We start from the raw sequence: 19178 nt of genomic DNA, 5'->3' as shown, positions 1-19178 counted from the left end.
CACATAAAGTAGGCAATATAATCTAGTCACTGATTTGATTCCTCCTAACCACCCCTACAACATCCACACTGCTACACAATGGGGCACGTTTACTTACCCGATCCCTCGGAGTTCCCGAAAGTGCATTATCCGACAACAATGCACTGTGCCACTATTCAACTAAGGTGCGCCCTATATCCTGCATCTGTTGCTTCCCCGTTCAGGTCTGCCGGAGTTCACCTTTTTATTCCCGGTGTATGTAAGTGCATTGTATGTGCAAAAATTTTAATGTTAAATCCCGCGCTCGACCAACCGACGGACCGCCCCCCCCCCCATTTCTGTCGCATGAAAGGCGACGCCGCTGCGACATTAATCCGATCGTGTGCTACACAATCCCCTTCCAAATACCTGTCCTGGTGACGCAAATCCCAAAATGTTGACGGAAATGCAATCTGCGGACCCTTAGTTAAATAAGCCATGTAAGTGATATGTTACTTGTACTGCAGTAAATTATAATGCAGAGCTTCAAATGTCTGGATGTTAATTACATTTCTACCCAAATAAGTCAGTGCTTTACAGTTAGGAGAGATTGGAAAGACATAGGCCCGCATTTATTAAAGTGTTTGCACCAGTTTTCTGACTTTGCACTAGAAAGAACTTGCAAACTGCTTTCATATGTATTTCTAATAGTGCAGTTTGCACTGTTTTTGATAAATGTGAGCCATAGGTGCGTCATGTGAGTGGCAGCCAGAATGCTGGATATGAGAGAGGTTGGCGCTGCTATAGAGGAACATGCAACTAAATGGGTAAAAACAGAAGGCAAGATGGCACTCACCGGTGGTGAAAAGTCTTCTTTATTTGTGCAGAAACATATACAGGGAGGCACGCAGTGCCACTAAGCCGACGGGCCGTTTCACGCTGCTCGGCGCTTTCTCCAGGCAGTGACAACGCATGCGCACCTCTCACCGGAAATAGGGGGAAGGAAGCACGCACGCGTTGTCATAGTGACAACAAAACAATCTAACGGTGCGGAACGCTCCGCCCACACCTGTAGTGAAAAGGTTTCTATGGGACAAGGCGGACTTTGACTCAGGATCCGTCTTTGATTGGAATGCCACATCCTCCAAGAGGCCAAACCGAAGGAGACCCCAAGGTGCAAGGAATAAAACAAAGTCAACGGACTTTTGGACTACGGAGTCCAATTCCAGTGCATCGGACGACCAAGGTGGCAAGGCTGCAGACCCCACTGGAGATCAACCTAGAGCACCCCAGGGGGTTGCTCCATCAGTATCATCACAGCCAGTCCCTTTAGAAGACCGATTAGGAGAGGGAGAGGTGGGCAGAGGAAGAAGAGGGGGACGCCCAGCCAGTTACAAGAGGAAGCAGGTGTCCTGGCGTTAAGAGGTACGAGCGTGTCTCCTGAATCCTCGTGTACTCTATTTTGTTCTTCCAATTTCCCCCTGCCCCCTCGCCCTCGCCCTCTCCTACACCATCTATCTTATCTGGATGCTAATCCTACTAATCCGGACATTACACATACCAACATTACTAGCAATACCATCGACAGTTGTCCCAATAAGGCTACTAATGTTATTAACCTAACGGACGTTGTATTAACAAAAGATTGTTTGTCTCTCCTGTCTAAGGGTCTCAGTTTTGCTGTGGGTGATGCCTTTGATCCCGTAGAGTTTGAAATTGACATGTTTAAAGCTACTCGCAAGCTTTTTTTGCACAAGTTTTTCCAAGGCAAATCCGTGACCATCCAAAAGCAGTACGAAGGAGAGGTCCCCTGTACTGTAGGCCCCTTAGGTTTCATCCCCCCGAACGCAGCAGCCCCTGTACGAGGTGCGGATATACAACTACTGTTGGACCTCGACCTCGAGGGGGATTCCCCTAGTCATTCTGAGGGGGCAGATCCTTCCTTGGAGGTCGCGCCTTTTAGAGGAGGTGTAAACTCCACGTTTTGTCCCCCCATGCCAGCCGGTTCCCTTATTGAGACCTTTTGCCAGATTGTTATTGAGGACGTCAAATCCCTGGTATACCCAGAAGCCCCCAAAAATTTAACCCAGGGCGAATTGCATGCCCTCAACTGGCTGAAGACCCGCACTGACATATTAATGAAGCCGGCTGACAAGGGGGGCAACGTGGTCCTCATGACCAGACACTACTATGTGAGGTAAGCTATGCAGCAGTTGGGGGACAGGTCCACCTATACTCCCCTTGACCATAATCCTACCTTAAAGTTTCAGACACGACTGCGTGATTTCCTTAGGGGGAGTGTTAGTAGTCATATATTGTCAGAATCTACAGCAGAGAAATTACTAATTCCTAATACCCATGCTGGTACTTTCTACCGAAGGTGCACAAGACCCTTCGTAATCCTTCCGGTCGTCCAATAGTTGCAGGCATCGGCTCACTTTTCAAGCCCCTGTCCCAATTTTTGGATTGGCTGTTACGCCCCCTCCTCCCCGAAATTCCATCTTTCCTAAAAGATACTAATGCCTTCCTGGAGGTAATTCAAGACATACACTGGCAGGATGGTTATCAACTGGCATCAATTGACGTCGAGAGTTTGTATACTCGCATTCCACAAAATTTAGGAGTAGACAGTGTAAGGGACGTCTTGATTAATGCCGGGCAAAGCAATACCTATATTGATTTTGTGTGTGAAGGACTTCTTTTAATACTATCTCATAATTCCTTCACCTTCGATGGCAAGTGGTTCGTCCAGAATACGGGGACGGCCATGGGCACCCTGGTGGCTTGCACCCTCGCCAATATTTTTCTGGCTTGCCTTGAGGGCCGCTACATTTTTTCTCTGGACAACCCATATGCCACAAAGCTAAAGGCCTTCCACAGATATGTGGACGATATTTTTATTGTATGGGAGGGTGATGAACAGTCCTTCCTGGATTTTGTAGCCTATTTGAACCAGACGAATCAGATGAACATGAAGTTTACTGCAGTGTTTGGCGGAACTGAGCTTGAGTTCTTGGACGTAAGGGTGTTTGAAAAAGATGGTAATTTGTGTACTATGGCCCATAGAAAAACTACGGCCACAAACTCACTCCTCCATACCAAGGAAGGCTTGCCTTATAGCCAGTTCCTGCGTCTTAGGAGATTGAATAGTGAGGATGTAGGCTTCCGCATACAGGCGGAACAGCTAAGGTCTAGACTCATAGAGCGTGGTTATCCCAGACGCCTAATAGACAGGGCCCTACGAAAGGCAGAAGAGGTACCACAAGAGAGGCTGTTAAGGGCGAAGAAGGGAACACGTAGGAATAGAGAAGTAGAAGGGGATAGACGCTTTGTTTTCACCTTTGATTATGGCCCACGCGAAACAGCTATTAGGACGGCCATCAATAAACATTGGCACATCCTTAAGCAGGACCCACAACTGAGTCAGCTTACCACACAGAGGCCTACGGTAGCCTTCAGGAGGTGCACTACACTGCGGGATAGGCTGGTCCGCAGTAGATATTCTTCCCCCCCCCCCCCCCCCCGGGGTACCTGGCTTTTAAAAGGTGCTCCCAAGGGGAACTACAAGTGTGGATCTTGCCGTTATTGTGACTTTAATAGCCAGGCTAAACACATTACGTTTGGAGGGGTCACCCAAGTAGTAAATACGTTTATCTCGTGCAGGACGACTTTTGTTGTTTACGTAGTGTTTTGCCCATGTCAAAAATACTATATTGGTAAAACAATTAGAAGCCTGTTCACCACATTAAGGGAACATAGAAGGTCCATTACTACAGGAGTCGGCTGCCCACGCCTTATCGAACATGTTAGACAGCAACATAACGGGGACGCAGACGTCCTTAGGTTTGCGGGTATAGAGAGGGTTGAGTGTACCCCGGAAGGGGGGGATCGTTCTTTAAACTTATTACTTCGGGAAAGCAGGTGCATTATGAAGTTCGAAGCTATGGGTGCCCTGGGTCTTAATGACTGTAACGATATGAAGGTTGTCTTATAGCCATTATTACATCTGGTACATGGTTCAGCTTTCCATGATGTGTATGTGCCCCTTTAAGTGTGATATTATATTGTAAGTGTCGCTTACTGCGTCTTTAACTTTGCACTTACCTGTGCGTTCCGCCCACCCCCTCCTGTAGTTCTCCCCCCATATGGGTGTAGTGCTTTTTGCCACCCGTACGCTGTATTTAGCGATGTGTTGGTTCTCCTTTTCACTACAGGTGTGGGCGGAGCGTTCCGCACCGTTAGATTGTTTTGTTGTCACTATGACAACGCGTGTGTGCTTCCGTCTTCCCCCTATTTCTACTGAGAGGCGCGCATGCATTGTCACTGCCTGGAGAAAGCACCGAGCGACGCGAAAACGACCCGTCGGCTTAGCGGCACTGTGTGCCTCCCTATATATGTTTCTGCACAAATAAATAAGACTTTTCACCACCGGTGAGTGCCATCTTGCCTTCTGTTTTTACCCATTGGACTGTTGTTGTCTTCGGGATTGAGCACCGCCACGGTGTAGTCGTATGCCTACACACCCCCTGTCCTCTCCATTATGCTGCCTTATCTGAACCTGGTGCTGGCTGTGCCCACAAACTCTCTGCCTTTGATCCTCATATCATGCAACTAAATGATAGACCCAATTATTGCAATGAAGGATCCACAAAGTTTCTTTGAGAATATAGCTGCTCAATGTAATAGACTGTTCTCATACAGCTCTGTAGGACTCATCAGAATAGACTGCAGGCAACAGGTCAGGTCAATACTACATCATAACTCTGCCCCGACCTTGGTCATAACCCTCATCTACATAACTTAGTAGATAACCTGAAAAAAGTGTTCAAAAACATTGTTTACCATTTTGTTCTGAGTTTTCAGTCTATGGTATGTATAAGGAATGTCCATACCTAGGTAAGTGGTAAAAGATTGTTATCTTAGATACTAGCAATGTTAGAAATATTCAGAGATAAGAATATTTCCATTCTGTTTATACAAGGATTCATACCACTCATGTGTAATAACAATATCTCATGAAGATAATCATGTTACTGCATTCTTCCACCCTGCTGATGTTGTCAAAGATAGTAGTGAGTCACTTTATAGTCTGGATCCATGTTTTGGATTTAACAACTTTCTGACTTTCACAGAGAAACCATTTTAAACAACGCCCCAAAGAGTATACAATTGATAACATTAGTCCAAATCTACAGCTAGAAATTAATCTTTTGCTCCCAGGGCCGGTGCAAGAAATTTCCTAGGCACACAAGAACAATAGCTCTAACAACTCAAGCCATAAAAACAAATTATTATGATTACAACCCTAAAAAATGACCCCATTTTAGAAAAAGAACCTCTCAAAATCTTTAAATCTTATATGAAGTTAGTTAACCCTTTACATTTTTCAGGGAGTAAAAATAATTTGAGGGGAAACATAAAAAAAGCAATTTATTAAAAACATTCGTTTGGTCCTAAACTTTGCACATCTGCAAAGGGTTAAATGAGAAAATGCACCCCATAGTCTATGTACTTTCTACTGAGTATGGCAGTACCACAACTATTGTATGGGCATTTGGCAGGGCACTGAATTAATAGTTCCAGATCCCATGACGGACGGGCACTGCCCTTCTAGTCATCTCCCCCTGGCCTCCGGCCAGTTGCTTTGCAGTACGGGATGCATCGCTGACCAGTTGAAATGGTGCCTCCAGGTTACTCCAGTCCTTAACCCCTTAACAACTTGGCCCTTTTTTGTTTTTTCATTTCCATTTTTCACTCACCACCTTCAAATATCTTTTTTATTTTTACGCATAAATAGCCTTGTGATGGCTTTTTTTTTGCGTAACAAATTGAACTTCATAGTGTTGGTATTGAATAATCATGCCGTGTACTGGGAAGTGGGAAAAAAATTTCAAATGCAGTCAAAATGGCATTTGCGCAGTTTTCTTGTGGGCTTGGATTTTACGGCTTTTACTGTGCGCCCAAAAGACATATCTACTCTATTCTTTGGGTCGTTACGATCACGGGGATACCAAATTTGTATAGATTTAATAATGTTTTCATATATTTTCATATATTTACAAAAATTAAAACCTCCTGACAAAACATTTTTTTTCTTCTGGCATTAATAACCTTTTCACCCACAACTTATGGAGCTGTGGGTGGTGTCATTTTGTGCAACTTTTGATGACGTTTTCAATGCTACCATTTTTAGGATTGTACGACCTTGTGGTCACTTTTTATTGAATTTTTAATATTTTTTAAAATGGCAAAAAAGTGCCATTTTTGACTTTGGGTGCTATTTTCCATAACGGGGTTAGTGTAGTGAAAAACCGTTATCATATTTTGATAGATCGGGCATTTTTGGATTTTGGCGATACTTAAAGTGTTATGATTTTTACTGTTTATTTATATTTATAGCAGTTCTAGTGAAAGGGGGGTGATTTGAATTTTTAGGGTTTTTTTACTTTTACTATTTTTCAGATGCCCTAGGGCAGCGGTGGCGAACCTACGGCACGAGTGCCAGAGAGGGGTCGCAGAGCCCTCACTTCTGGCACGCGCCCCATCCTCCCAACCACTGCCAGGTGCGGACAGGCAATGTGTCAGTGATGACTGAACACTGTCGCGGCCCGGGCCCCCCTGTCATTCGTAGATCGGCGCGCGGGTCCTTTGAAATGACCTCAGCTAAAAGCCTTGACAAAGCAGGGCGCTGACACTGCCTGCTCTGTCACACTGATCACTGCAGCGCACAGGACGGTAAGCGTCCCAGCGCTGGCAGCGTAATGACGTCATTATGCTGCCAGCGCTGGGCACCTTACTCTGTGTGCAGAATAGAAGAAGTCTGAGGTGAGTTTATTTTTATATTTTTTATTCAGGGCATATTTCCTGATTTCCTGCCCGCTTCCACCCCTCCCCTAAAACTCTGCCCGCTACCGGCCCGAAACTGACAGCACAAACTCTGCCCGCTACCATAAGCCCCACCACCACCCGAACCCCAGCCCGGCGGAATTCTGCCCGCTACCACAAACCCCACCTCTGCCCAAACCTCGCCCGCTACCGCAACCCACTCTGCCCGCTACCCCCACCCGCCCGAACTCCGCCTACTACTGCAATTCGCCCGCCGGAGCTCCGGTCACTGCCCCCCCATCATCCCCTCCCCTGGAACTCATGCCTCATAAACCCACTGCCCAGAACTCCAGGTGCCGCATCACCCCCCCCCCAGCCCTAACTCTGACCACCCACCCTCTGCGCATCTACCCTACCGACCCCACCCCCCCTGGAACAACAGACACCTGAACTTCTGCCCGCCAGCACAGCCGCCACCTTGGTCAACCAAAGAGCAAGTAACATATGCATTTCTATGTATGTATTTATGTATATACATATAACATTATATATTTATATGTGCATTTATATATAGCGGTGTGAGGGCGTAACATATTTTACTTCTCAGTTATTTATTATTCCATGTCGTGTACTGGGAAGCTGGAAAAAAATGGTGAAAATGGCAGAAAAAACTTTTTGCATCACTGTCTTGTGGGCTTAGATTTTAATATTTTCGCTGTGCGCTCCAAATCATTTGTCTCCTTTATTCTTTGGTCCGATGCGATCACAGTGATACCAGATTCATAGGTTTTATTGTGTTTTAATACTTTTTCAATAATTAAAACAGTTTACGAAAAAGAAAATAGTTTTGCCATCTTGTGACGCTAATAACTTTAGTGCACGGAGCTGGGGAGGTGTGATTTTTTTGCTTAATGAGCCGTTGTTTTCATTGCTACCATTTTGAGGACTGCGTGACCTTTTGATAACTTTTTATTACTCTTTTATGTGATGTAAAATGGTGTAAAAGTGGCGTTTCAGTGTGTATAGGACTGCTGGAATCCGAGCTCAGACAGTCCTGTGTAAAACACTACCCTATCATACTTGCTTACACAGGACTATCTCCTTATGTGTAGGAAAAAGCACCAGTCCTATGTAAGAAGATAGGACTGCTGCCTCTTCCTACCATAAATGTCAGACAGTCCTGTTTAAGTAACACTGTAAAATTTTACACAGCACTGTGCTTCAGGGAACTACAACAGTCTTTAGTAAGTGTGTGGTCACAAATACCACCAGAGCCGCATTTACAAACGCAGCACTAGAGCATGGGGGCAGGCTTTGGCCTGTGATTGCGTATGTAATGCATTGTTTTAATGAACGACACCATGTTCTGGTTACTGATTGCATGCGTTTCCATAGAAATGCATCTGGATCGTGCCAAAGCCTGCCCCCATACTGTAGTGCTCTGTTTGTATATGCAGCGCTAGCAGTACTTGTGACCACACTCTAAGGCTACGTGCACTGGGAGGGAAGCTACCTCTGATTGGGAATGTATCATTTTATTGATTCTAAACTAAACTGTCAGTTTTTAGGTTAAATTGCCGTACTGGCACTTTGCGATAAGTAATTAGGTTTTGGGTTGCAGTTTGGGTACTCTGTCTCTAAAAGGTTCGCCTTCACTGCCCTAGGGTACTTTAACCATAGGCTGTCTGATTGATCCTATCATATACTGCCATAGTGCAGTATAGCAGTACACACATTGTAATGAATGGGTTAAAATGAGACAGCCTCAGGTCTTCGAAAGACCAGAGGCTGTCATGGCGACCAATGACATCATGAGGAGCGTCGATTGTCACCAAGATGGCGACGACCATACACCGCCATCTATTTTAAGCCGCAAGCAAAGCTTACCGGCTATGGAGAGGGCTCAGCCCGTGACCTCTCTCCTTGTACCCGCACCCGACAAGCGCCGTACTATTACGAGGCGCGTCGTTAAGGAGTTAATTTCTTGCCTGTATTAGTGGTGTTTGCTGGAGTCCATTCCAGAGTTTCCATTGAGTCCACGCTATTCTGGTTTCTCCGGGACCTGCGATGGAATCACTTCCTGTGATCTAACAGGAGTGTGCATGTGACCTGTGCAACCAATCCTGGTCCACCGGGGACCACCCATGACCTTGGCTTCCAACGCCGGCTAATCGCACCTGAGGAATGACCTGGTGGCACCCCGCCTCAGTGAAGACCAGGTGCCAGGGCTCTGGTGAAGACCAGGTGCCACTTGGATTCCGGTCCCAGTTGTCAGCTAATACCATCTCCCGTGGTGGTCCAGAGGGTCCACTGACCCCAAGCCCTGACAAGGGCTTTTGTGTAATAAGGGAGGCTGTATATAATAAGGGGGGGTTGTATATAATATAAAGGGGCTGTATATTATATAACAAACGGCCTGTGATATTATATAATAAGGGGAGCTGTATATAATGTAATGGGGGCTGCATATTATATAATAAGGGACCTGTAATATTATATAATAAGAGGGGCTGTATATAATCTAATGGGGGCTGCATATTATATAATAAGGGACCTGTAATATTATATAATAAGGGGAGCTGTATATAATGTAATAGGGACTGCATATTATATAATAAGGGACCTGTAATATTAAATAATAAGGGGAGATGTATATAATATAAGGGGGGGCTGTATATAATATAATAAGGGTATGTTGTGTTGTAAGAGGTGGATATGATTTAGGAACACTGTTATTTAGCTGACTTTATACTGTAAGTGACTGTGGGCACAGAGTGGAGATGTGGCGCTGGAAGTTGAAGACATCTGGCTGAAAATTCAACTGTCATAGGTAGGAGAAGATGTAATGATGTCCTCTTCGTGATGGAGCGGATCATCACCTAGATGCCACTACTGTCTGTGTCATTGAATAACTACTAGCTGTTAGCACGTGTAGTGTCGGTCACAGAGGGCCTGTCACTAATTTTAAGTAATGTTGTCAGCATTCTTTTATCAGGTTGTAGATTCTTCTTAAAAATGTGTTTCTATATTCAGTAGGCCAAACAGGGTTGGTATGCTGTTGGGGCGGGGGTAGCATTTAAATTTAGGCTTCATGCATCAAATAGGCTAAAATGAGACAGCCTCAGGTCTTCGAAAGACCAGAGGCTGTCATAGCGACCAATGACATCATGAGGAGCGTCGATTGTCACCAAGATGGCGACGACCATACACCGCCATCTATTTTAAGCCGCAAGCAAAGCTTACCGGCTATGGAGAGGGCTCAGCCCGTGACCTCTCTCCTTGTACCCGCACCCGACAAGCGCCGTACTATTACGAGGCGCGTCGTTAAGGAGTTAATTTCTTGCCTGTATTAGTGGTGTTTGCTGGAGTCCATTCCAGAGTTTCCATTGAGTCCGCGCTATTCTGGTTTCTGCGGGACCTGCGATGGAATCACTTCCTGTGATCTAACAGGAGTGTGCATGTGACCTGTGCAACCAATCCTGGTCCACCGGGGACCACCCATGACCTTGGCTTCCAACGCCGGCTAATCGCACCTGAGGAATGACCTGGTGGCACCCCGCCTCAGTGAAGACCAGGTGCCAGGGCTCTGGTGAAGACCAGGTGCCACTTGGATTCCGGTCCCAGGTGTCAGCTAATACCATCTCCCGTGGTGGTCCAGAGGGTCCACTGACCCCAAGCCCTGACAAGGGCTTTTGTGTAATAAGGGAGGCTGTATATAATAAGGGGGGGTTGTATATAATATAAAGGGGCTGTATATTATATAACAAACGGCCTGTGATATTATATAATAAGGGGAGCTGTATATAATGTAATGGGGGCTGCATATTATATAATAAGGGACCTGTAATATTATATAATAAGAGGGGCTGTATATAATCTAATGGGGGCTGCATATTATATAATAAGGGACCTGTAATATTATATAATAAGGGGAGCTGTATATAATGTAATAGGGACTGCATATTATATAATAAGGGACCTGTAATATTAAATAATAAGGGGAGATGTATATAATATAAGGGGGGGCTGTATATAATATAATAAGGGTATGTTGTGGAAATGATTTAGGAACACTGTTATTTAGCTGACTTTATACTGTAAGTGACTGTGGGCACAGAGTGGAGATGTGGCGCTGGAAGTTGAAGACATCTGGCTGAAAATTCAACTGTCATAGGTAGGAGAAGATGTAATGATGTCCTCTTCGTGATGGAGCGGATCATCACCTAGATGCCACTACTGTCTGTGTCATTGAATAACTACTAGCTGTTAGCACGTGTAGTGTCGGTCACAGAGGGCCTGTCACTAATTTTAAGTAATGTTGTCAGCATTCTTTTATCAGGTTGTAGATTCTTCTTAAAAATGTGTTTCTATATTCAGTAGGCCAAACAGGGTTGGTATGCTGTTGGGGCGGGGGTAGCATTTAAATTTAGGCTTCATGCATCAAATAGGCTAGAATCAACCCTGAGTATGCAATTGCATTTAAAGGGCATTCACAGTGCCAAAACAATTGTAACCCTACAGGTGACCCCATTTTGGAAACTACATCCCCTATAGTATATGGAAAGTAGTGGTAAATAGATAATTTTGCTCCCATGGTTGTGGCAGCACTGTGGCTTAGTGGATAGCACTTCTGCCTTGCAGCACTGGAGTCCTGGATTATAGTCCCACCCAGGTCAACATCTGCAAAGAGTTTGTATGTTGTCTCCGTGTTTGCATGGGTTTCCTCCGGGTACTCCGTTTTCTTCCCACACTCCAAAACATACTGGTAGGTTGTTTAGATTGTGAGCCCCATGGGGACAGGGACCAATTTGACATGCACTGTTCAGGAGGTGTTCACCAACTTTTTTTGTGCATCTTTAACATACAGCATGCAATACAATTCTGTCGAGTTGCAGTAATAAATGTGGCGCATGGTAAAACTCTGAACCGGAACGCCCCTATATGTACATAATGTTGTGGCTTGGCGGACACATGAATACATGTGCCAGCGGTTTTCACATTCTTTTCCATGCAAAGTCAGACCGAAGGAGTTGGTATCCAACAAATAAATAAACTGGGAAAGGGATGGTGAACTTTGTAATGGCAGAGTAACTAAACTACAGCTAAAACCCCAGTTATTTATCACAAAGTGCCAACACAACAACTTATTGCTCCCTGCTCTGCCACAGCTATCAATAATATTGGCATGTTGATGACAACAAGTTGATAGAAGGAGGGGAAATTTGAATGATCATTTTAGCTTCCTGTGAAGGTCCCCTGAAAAGGAATAATTGTGGGCAGGAGCTCCTATGATAACCCTGCCCTGTCCACACCTCCTGATTCTTCTACAGAATCCCAAGAAGTGTTCCTTTAAAATATATACTTTACTATGGAGGACTGGTGTGCTGGGGTTATGGCCTGCATGCCCACAAAGATGGCCCTGAGCGTTACTTATGTCACATATATACCGTTACAGTCCTGGCTAAATGACAGGCTGTCATGGTGATGAATAGTTATCCCCCCCCCACACCCACACACACATTAAAAATGGGGTTACAATCCCAACCAAGATGGCACCATGGACACGCTGCCAGCATAAAGTGGTGGCATTGAATGCCGCTAATGGCTTTGCTGGCAAAATTTTAAGTGTTAACACCTGCGATTTCCATATTGCCCACGTTGGTTGGAACATTGCTCATCAGCTGCCAAGGATTAGCAGACACTGCTTGGGAGGTAACTAAGGACTTCTTTAAGTGCACCCTGGACCCTGAACAACTGAAAACCACAGTAGCAGTGATATATGAATTATTGTAACAGCTCATTTGTATGGTATCAGGTAAATGTTATTAGTACAAGCAGATTGATTTTGTCTTTTGTTTGCCGTGTATAGAGGGTGGCAGAGTTTATAAAATATTGAATATGTATCAGTTCCAAATGAAATTGTAATAATATGTTATATACAAATAAGCAGCAGTGATCAAATATTGCGTTGTCTTTGCTGATGGGACTTCTTAATGGTTGTAAGTGTAAAAATGCAGCCCCATAATTACAGCACACTCCCCAAATGCTCATAACTACTATGCTCTATTTAACAGAATGTTTGTTTGAATTTAGAGCAGGAATGTTTCCATGGTATTTATTATACTGTTGGCAGGCACAAGATCTCAAACAAGCAGACTTTTTCCATTTACTAGAAAGCCAGTGCCAATAGTAGTATTTTTATTGGTGATATTAATACATTCTAGTTTTCTTTAAAAATAAAAAAAATGAAAATCTTAGTGATATATTACTCATGTTTAAAATTGGATACAAATTTCAAAATTCTGATTTTATAATAATAGTATTAAGAAAAAAGTATAACAAAAAACTAATGGAATGCAATAGCCCACATAGAAAATTCTAGGGCAGCTGTTGATGTCAGTCAGTATAGTGTAGTACTAATAACATGTATGTAAGCATGTTTTGAAAGGAGCAGCAATGCCACTCTGTGCCATCCCTGTGTGCTAAATGCAGAGAATTTCAGTAGCGTTTTCCTATGTGAAAATACCAAGGCAATAATCAGGATATGATTTCCCCCAGTAACGGCAACGGCCATAGTCTGATCTGAGGGTGGGGGAGGGATTGTTTGGCAGCACCAGCCATTATCTAGTTTGGGTGGCGTCGTCATCAGCCATAGTCGGGTCTGGGGGGACATCAGTCATCATCTGATCTGTAGAGGTCAGCGGGTTCAGCCAAATCAGCTGATAGAGAGCAATGCAGAGAAGGTTTCAGGCAGATATTTAGGACAAAAACCAGATACAAGATGATGGCTAAAAAATAATGATAGTTTCGTAGTTGATGGTGATATTTGGAGCTTGAAAGTGAAAATTTCAAAACATTGTTACTCTTTTGATCATCAATGTTTACTCTTCCCCCAACATGTAACCTCTTTGCTTACAATCCTCTCGACCCATTACAATCCAGTTTCCGCACTTTGCACTCGGCTTTGAGGGCTTTTTGTTAAAGCCTCCACTGAAATCCTTACATCTAAAAGCTGATACTATTTACTATGCAAATTCATGTGTGGAACAGCATCCAGTCAGTCAACAATTTAGTGATATAGGTAGGGGTGCCCGCGAGATGTTGATCCTACTTGCAAGACTCCATTTGTAGATGAAGTAGAAAATATCTGCAGCACTCCAGGATGAAGCATTATATCAAAAGTCTTCATTTATTTATCAGAGGTATGGTGCAATGTTTTGACCATATATGCTTCATAAAGATCTATATGTTTGAAACGTTGCACCATAGCTCTGATAAATAAAGGAAGACTTTTGATATTTCATCCTGGAGTGCTGCAGATATTTTCTACTTTAGTTATTATTTACTACTCATTCTTCTAGATCTCTTTGTAGCATTCAATACTATGGACTGTAAACTCCACAATGGGATCCTTTAGGCCCCTTTCGCACTTGCGTTTTTCACAAGCGTGTGCTTTTGACGTGCAGAACTTGCATTGCACTCTGACCCATTGTAATCAACAGGCTTTTTCAGACTTGCAATTATTTTTCACGCACACACGCGTGTTTTTTTAACGCGCATTTAATTCATCATACAAGTCTATGGAGATGCATCAAAAACGCATTAAATTCTGAGGCCCCTTCCACACTTGCGTTGCAGATCTCATCAGAGTTTGATCAGGGTGCGATCAGGGTTTGGTCAGTGAAAAACGCACATTTTGCATTAGAGTGCAATCAGTTTTCAGTCACAGTTTGTTCAATGTCTCAGTTTTTGACGCGCATTTTCAATGCAATTTCGATGCAATTTCAATGCGTTTTCACGCATTGCACTTGCAAGTGTCTCAGAGTGCAATGCGTTTTTGATGCATCTCCATAGACTTGTATGGTGCGTTTTTCACGCGCGTGACTTGCAAAAGTAGAGCATGTCGAGATTTAAACGCGCGATAAAAATAACGCGTGTGTGTGCGTGAAAAAAAATGCAAGTCTGAAAAGACCCATTGGTTACAATGGGTCAGAGTGCAATGCAAGTTCTGCACGTCAAAAGCACGTGCAGAAAATGCGAGTGAAAAACGCAAGTGTGAAAGGGGCCTGAGACAGATGCAAGTCCAATGCAAGTGCAATGCGTTTTTCACACATCAGTTGCCATAGAAAAGATAGAGCTGAGTCCTGAGTCCTTTTCACGCTTGTTATCTGCGCGTGAAAAACACATTGAAGTTGCATTGAAAATGCATTGAAAACGTGTGTGAAAACACTGAGACACTGAACAAACTCTGACTGGAAATTGATTGAACTCTGATGCAAATGTCAGTTTTTCACTGACCAAACCCTGATCGCACCCTGATCAGACGCTGACGTGATCTGCAACGCAAGTGTGGAAGGGGCCTAAGAAGATTGAAGACTCAGTTAGCCTCAAAAATGTATGCCTAGATTTTTATTGTAGGTATATATTTACAACCATCACAAGCACATGCAATATATTAAAAAATATATCCATCAACCCTTTATACACATAAAAACTCCTAGTATATACAAACCTCACTATATACCTCACTATTACACACACATACATCACTTTATACACATATTTACACTCTATTATATATTTCCACGTTGCTTGCTACTCCCTGTTCCTTCATATCTGAAACTATTATCCACATCAAGCTTTTTGTCCACCAACTTACCACAAATGTTAGACAAAGAAATGAGGAATTAACAGTTTCACTTAAGGGTGGCAGTGCAGACCATTTTATTGCTTCTAGCACTCATATACATACATGCATACACATTTAGATACCTCACTATACACTTACATATGTCTAAAAACACAAATAAACCAAACTATATACTGTACACTGTACTATAACACATCTCACTAAAAACTCATGCATATACTTATCTATATTGTTAAAGATATTACACTGGACTCAGACGCCATCTTACGTATTGTCGGACATTTTAAAGATTCAGTATTCATTTCATATAACTTTGTGTAGTGATAACTAAAGTTTGGGTTTGTCCCTCAGCACACAAAGGACTTAGTGCTCACTTGCACCACCTAGTGGAAGGTATCCAGGTGCACATCTGGACATTTGGTTTATGTGAAAACAGCCAATGGTTCTACACTCCTTTGTGTGCTTACATCCAATAGTGTTACATTTCCTGGGTGAGAACACCCAATTATAGTTGCTGCTTTCCTAATTACACGCCTTATGTAAAGTGCCTTATGGTTTTCTATAAATGTCGGTCCCTCAATAAACTTATCAGTCTTGTTTGCTAACTTCCTGCAAGGACAGGTTTTGTCTTTTCTTTCAAGTTAGTCAAATTCCAGCGCTGGACACAGACTCATTTAATTTGAAAGTCACCTTACAATGATTAGGGGTTTGAGCCCCAGATATAAATCTATAAGAATATACACATAAATACACATCTCTATATACTGTACTATAACATATATAGTTAACTTGGAGCCAGAAATATAGCCGTGATGGAGAGGTTGTTGCTCAAGTGTTTACACCTAGGTGCTGTTGAAACTTTGCTCATTATTTACATAGTATTCTAGTGTGGGCAGTGAGCAGTCTTCCCTTAAGCAATATGGCAACCGGAACATCGGCACTCAGTGTCGGACTGGGTTTCCTTAAGCCCACCAGAGAAAATCAATTTGGGGGCCCACTCTTCATTTTACCCCAGGAAATATACTCTAGCATCCTCCAAACTGAGGTGTTTTCTGATGGACCTCTGGGGTTCAGTATTGGGTTGAGCCAGGGCCCACCGGAGGATCCTCTGGTACTCTGGTGGGCCAGTCCGACACTGTCGGCACTCGTGTACGCATGCGCGCTCTCTGCCGTTATCACACGATCGCCTTCTCCCATACTTCCCTGTGTATAGGCTAGTCACATGATTGAGGACATGTGCAGTGACTAAGGCAGGATGCGGACGGCACTCGCTTCGGTCAGAACTTATCCTTAGGTAAGCGATGGATCACTATTAGATTATAAGCACAAGAGCACTTTATAGTACAGTTTACTTATTGCTTTATCGAAGTAACATAATTTATATAAATTTTTTAATATGAATACTTATATGCACTATTGTGATCACATGATTTGATTGTTTATCTCAATGATGTCACTTCCTTTGTATCTGTTATAAATTGTCACATTGGAAGAAGGCTCCAGGTCTAAGGAGACGAAATGTAGCTTGACACGTGTGAATAAAGGAGTACGAATCATCACATTCAAATCTCGGAGTGCTGACATTTATATATATATACATATACCGTATATACTCGTGTTTAAGCCAATTTTTTCAGCACAAAAAATGTGCTGAAAAATGTCCCCTCGGCTTATACACGAGTCAATACTTGTAAAAAATAATTAAAAATGTACTAAAAAAAAAATAAACTTATTTACTCACCCTCCGGTGGCCCTGATGCACAGCGCTGCTCCCCCGATGTCATCGCGGCTCCTCTTCTGGCTTCCCGGCTCCTCTTCTTGCTTCCGCGCCGTCTTCTGTCTTTTTTAACATCGTGCTGGGCGCCGCCATTGTTCTTCTCCCGTGCGGCGCCTAGTATGACGTCAGCACCGGCCTTAAAAACAATTAAAAGTGTGAGAACACACAAAAAGGAAAAACAAGTGGATCAAGACAGGGTGAGTTGATCCACATTCAGCCATAAATATCTGTAATCAATTCCCACAAAAAGAAATAATATCTGATGTCTGAATGCCCAAGAAAAAGTAGGTACTCCTGTAGCAGTCCCTATGTAAGTCACCAAAGGTATCCCTAGGGTTGAAAAGCCAGACAATAATATAGTCGAACCATGCACATGGGTCACAACCTGGGTATATGCAAAAGTAACCAAAGGGGGTGACAAAGCTAGGGCAGGGGAAGAAACGGTTACCGTATTACATATGGCTGGAGGCACCCCACGTGTTCCGTCGCAATCCTGCGACTTCCTTAACCCTGAGGAAGTCGCAGGATTGCGACGGAACTCGTGGGGTGTCTGGTAAGGCAACAGTTAACTTTGTAATATGTGATTATCCAATGATGTCTCTGTTATGCAAATCGGAAAGTTGTGAGAGATATACTCCTCTACAGGCGCCATTTTGGAGATCAAGCGGACATTTTAGTCTTAGCTGGGGATTATGTTGACTTGTGTACAGCCATCAAAATGACTGGAGACTTCATCCAATGTGAAAGTGTTTAGAAATTACTGTGTCTTTATTAGCTACCTTATCTTTTCTTTTCAGTTTCTCTGCGTGAAGGCCATTTTGTGACTTATACAGAGCTAACACAAGGGCAATTAGTATAAACATTATGTTTCCCTGGAGACGGTGCTCAGTGTGAGAAATATTATGTGAAGTTCACATACATGTTTTGGGAAAGTGAATTTATGAAGAGATATTCATTATGACCAATAGCATTGCAGAATTCTGTCACCTTTTTATGCCCCTATGCTGATGATAGATCAGGAAGAGTACTTGTCTTAAGTCGGCGCACACAGATACGTCAAATGCACAAGATGGATCCAATAAAGGGGGTATTTTTATTCGGTATCTTAGAAACACAACACGTTTCGGAGTCTAATATGACTCCTTTATCAAGTGGGTAGATACTGCAGCGCGGGTGAAGATAGGATTCCCCGGAGCTCTTCCTGATCTACTGACTACGCTTTCAGACCGGTTTGGCAACCGCGTCTCGACGACCCTTGTCCATAGGCAGCACCAGGAAATATCAACCTTTTCACCTTCACTAGAGTTGTGCCTAATACAGCACAACCAAATCCAGTGAGCCTCTCTCCACCTCTCCTAAACAGCACCATAGCCTACGACCTTACTACTCTATGAGCGCTTTTTGGTCTCTCCTTGTCCGCCTTTCTATACCTATGCTGATGATGTTATGTTTTATATATGCGGTTGCACACTAATAAACTGGAGAGTTTCTGCATTTTCTAAGAGACTGGTGTGTCTTAGTTTGTGCTCTCGTCCCGGTACCAGGTAGCCATGAAAGGGTTAATATGAAAGTCACCTTGCAAATGATAAGGGTGGTTTAAGTCCTAAATAAAAATCTCTTTCAAGGTGATTTGAGAGGTGGTACCACCTGACCAGGGGAGTATATAAAATCCTGCTGGACGGAAGCACATGATCTTTTGCTAGAGTCTTCAGACAGAACGAGGCCGCATACCAAGCACCCTGACCACAGCGTGCCCAAGGCCGCCCTAGCCAGCCACTCCAGTATTCTGCGCCCTGGCTGCCTCCAGGCCACCAAGGCCAGACCCCAGTGGGGGATGTTGCACTCCCACTACCAGCCTGCCCTCAAGACCACTGTGGGCGGTCATAGGCCCCTGGGGAGTGTCTGCCCCCCCCCCCCCCCCTGACCACCTGTAACCCTCTTTTGAAGATCCTGTCATTAGGTGAAAAT

Source organism: Engystomops pustulosus, chromosome 5, assembly GCF_040894005.1.
Source record: "Engystomops pustulosus chromosome 5, aEngPut4.maternal, whole genome shotgun sequence".
Classification (NCBI taxonomy): domain Eukaryota; kingdom Metazoa; phylum Chordata; class Amphibia; order Anura; family Leptodactylidae; genus Engystomops; species Engystomops pustulosus.
The sequence above is the reverse complement of the archived record's forward strand: the minus strand, read 5'-3'. Positions refer to the sequence as shown.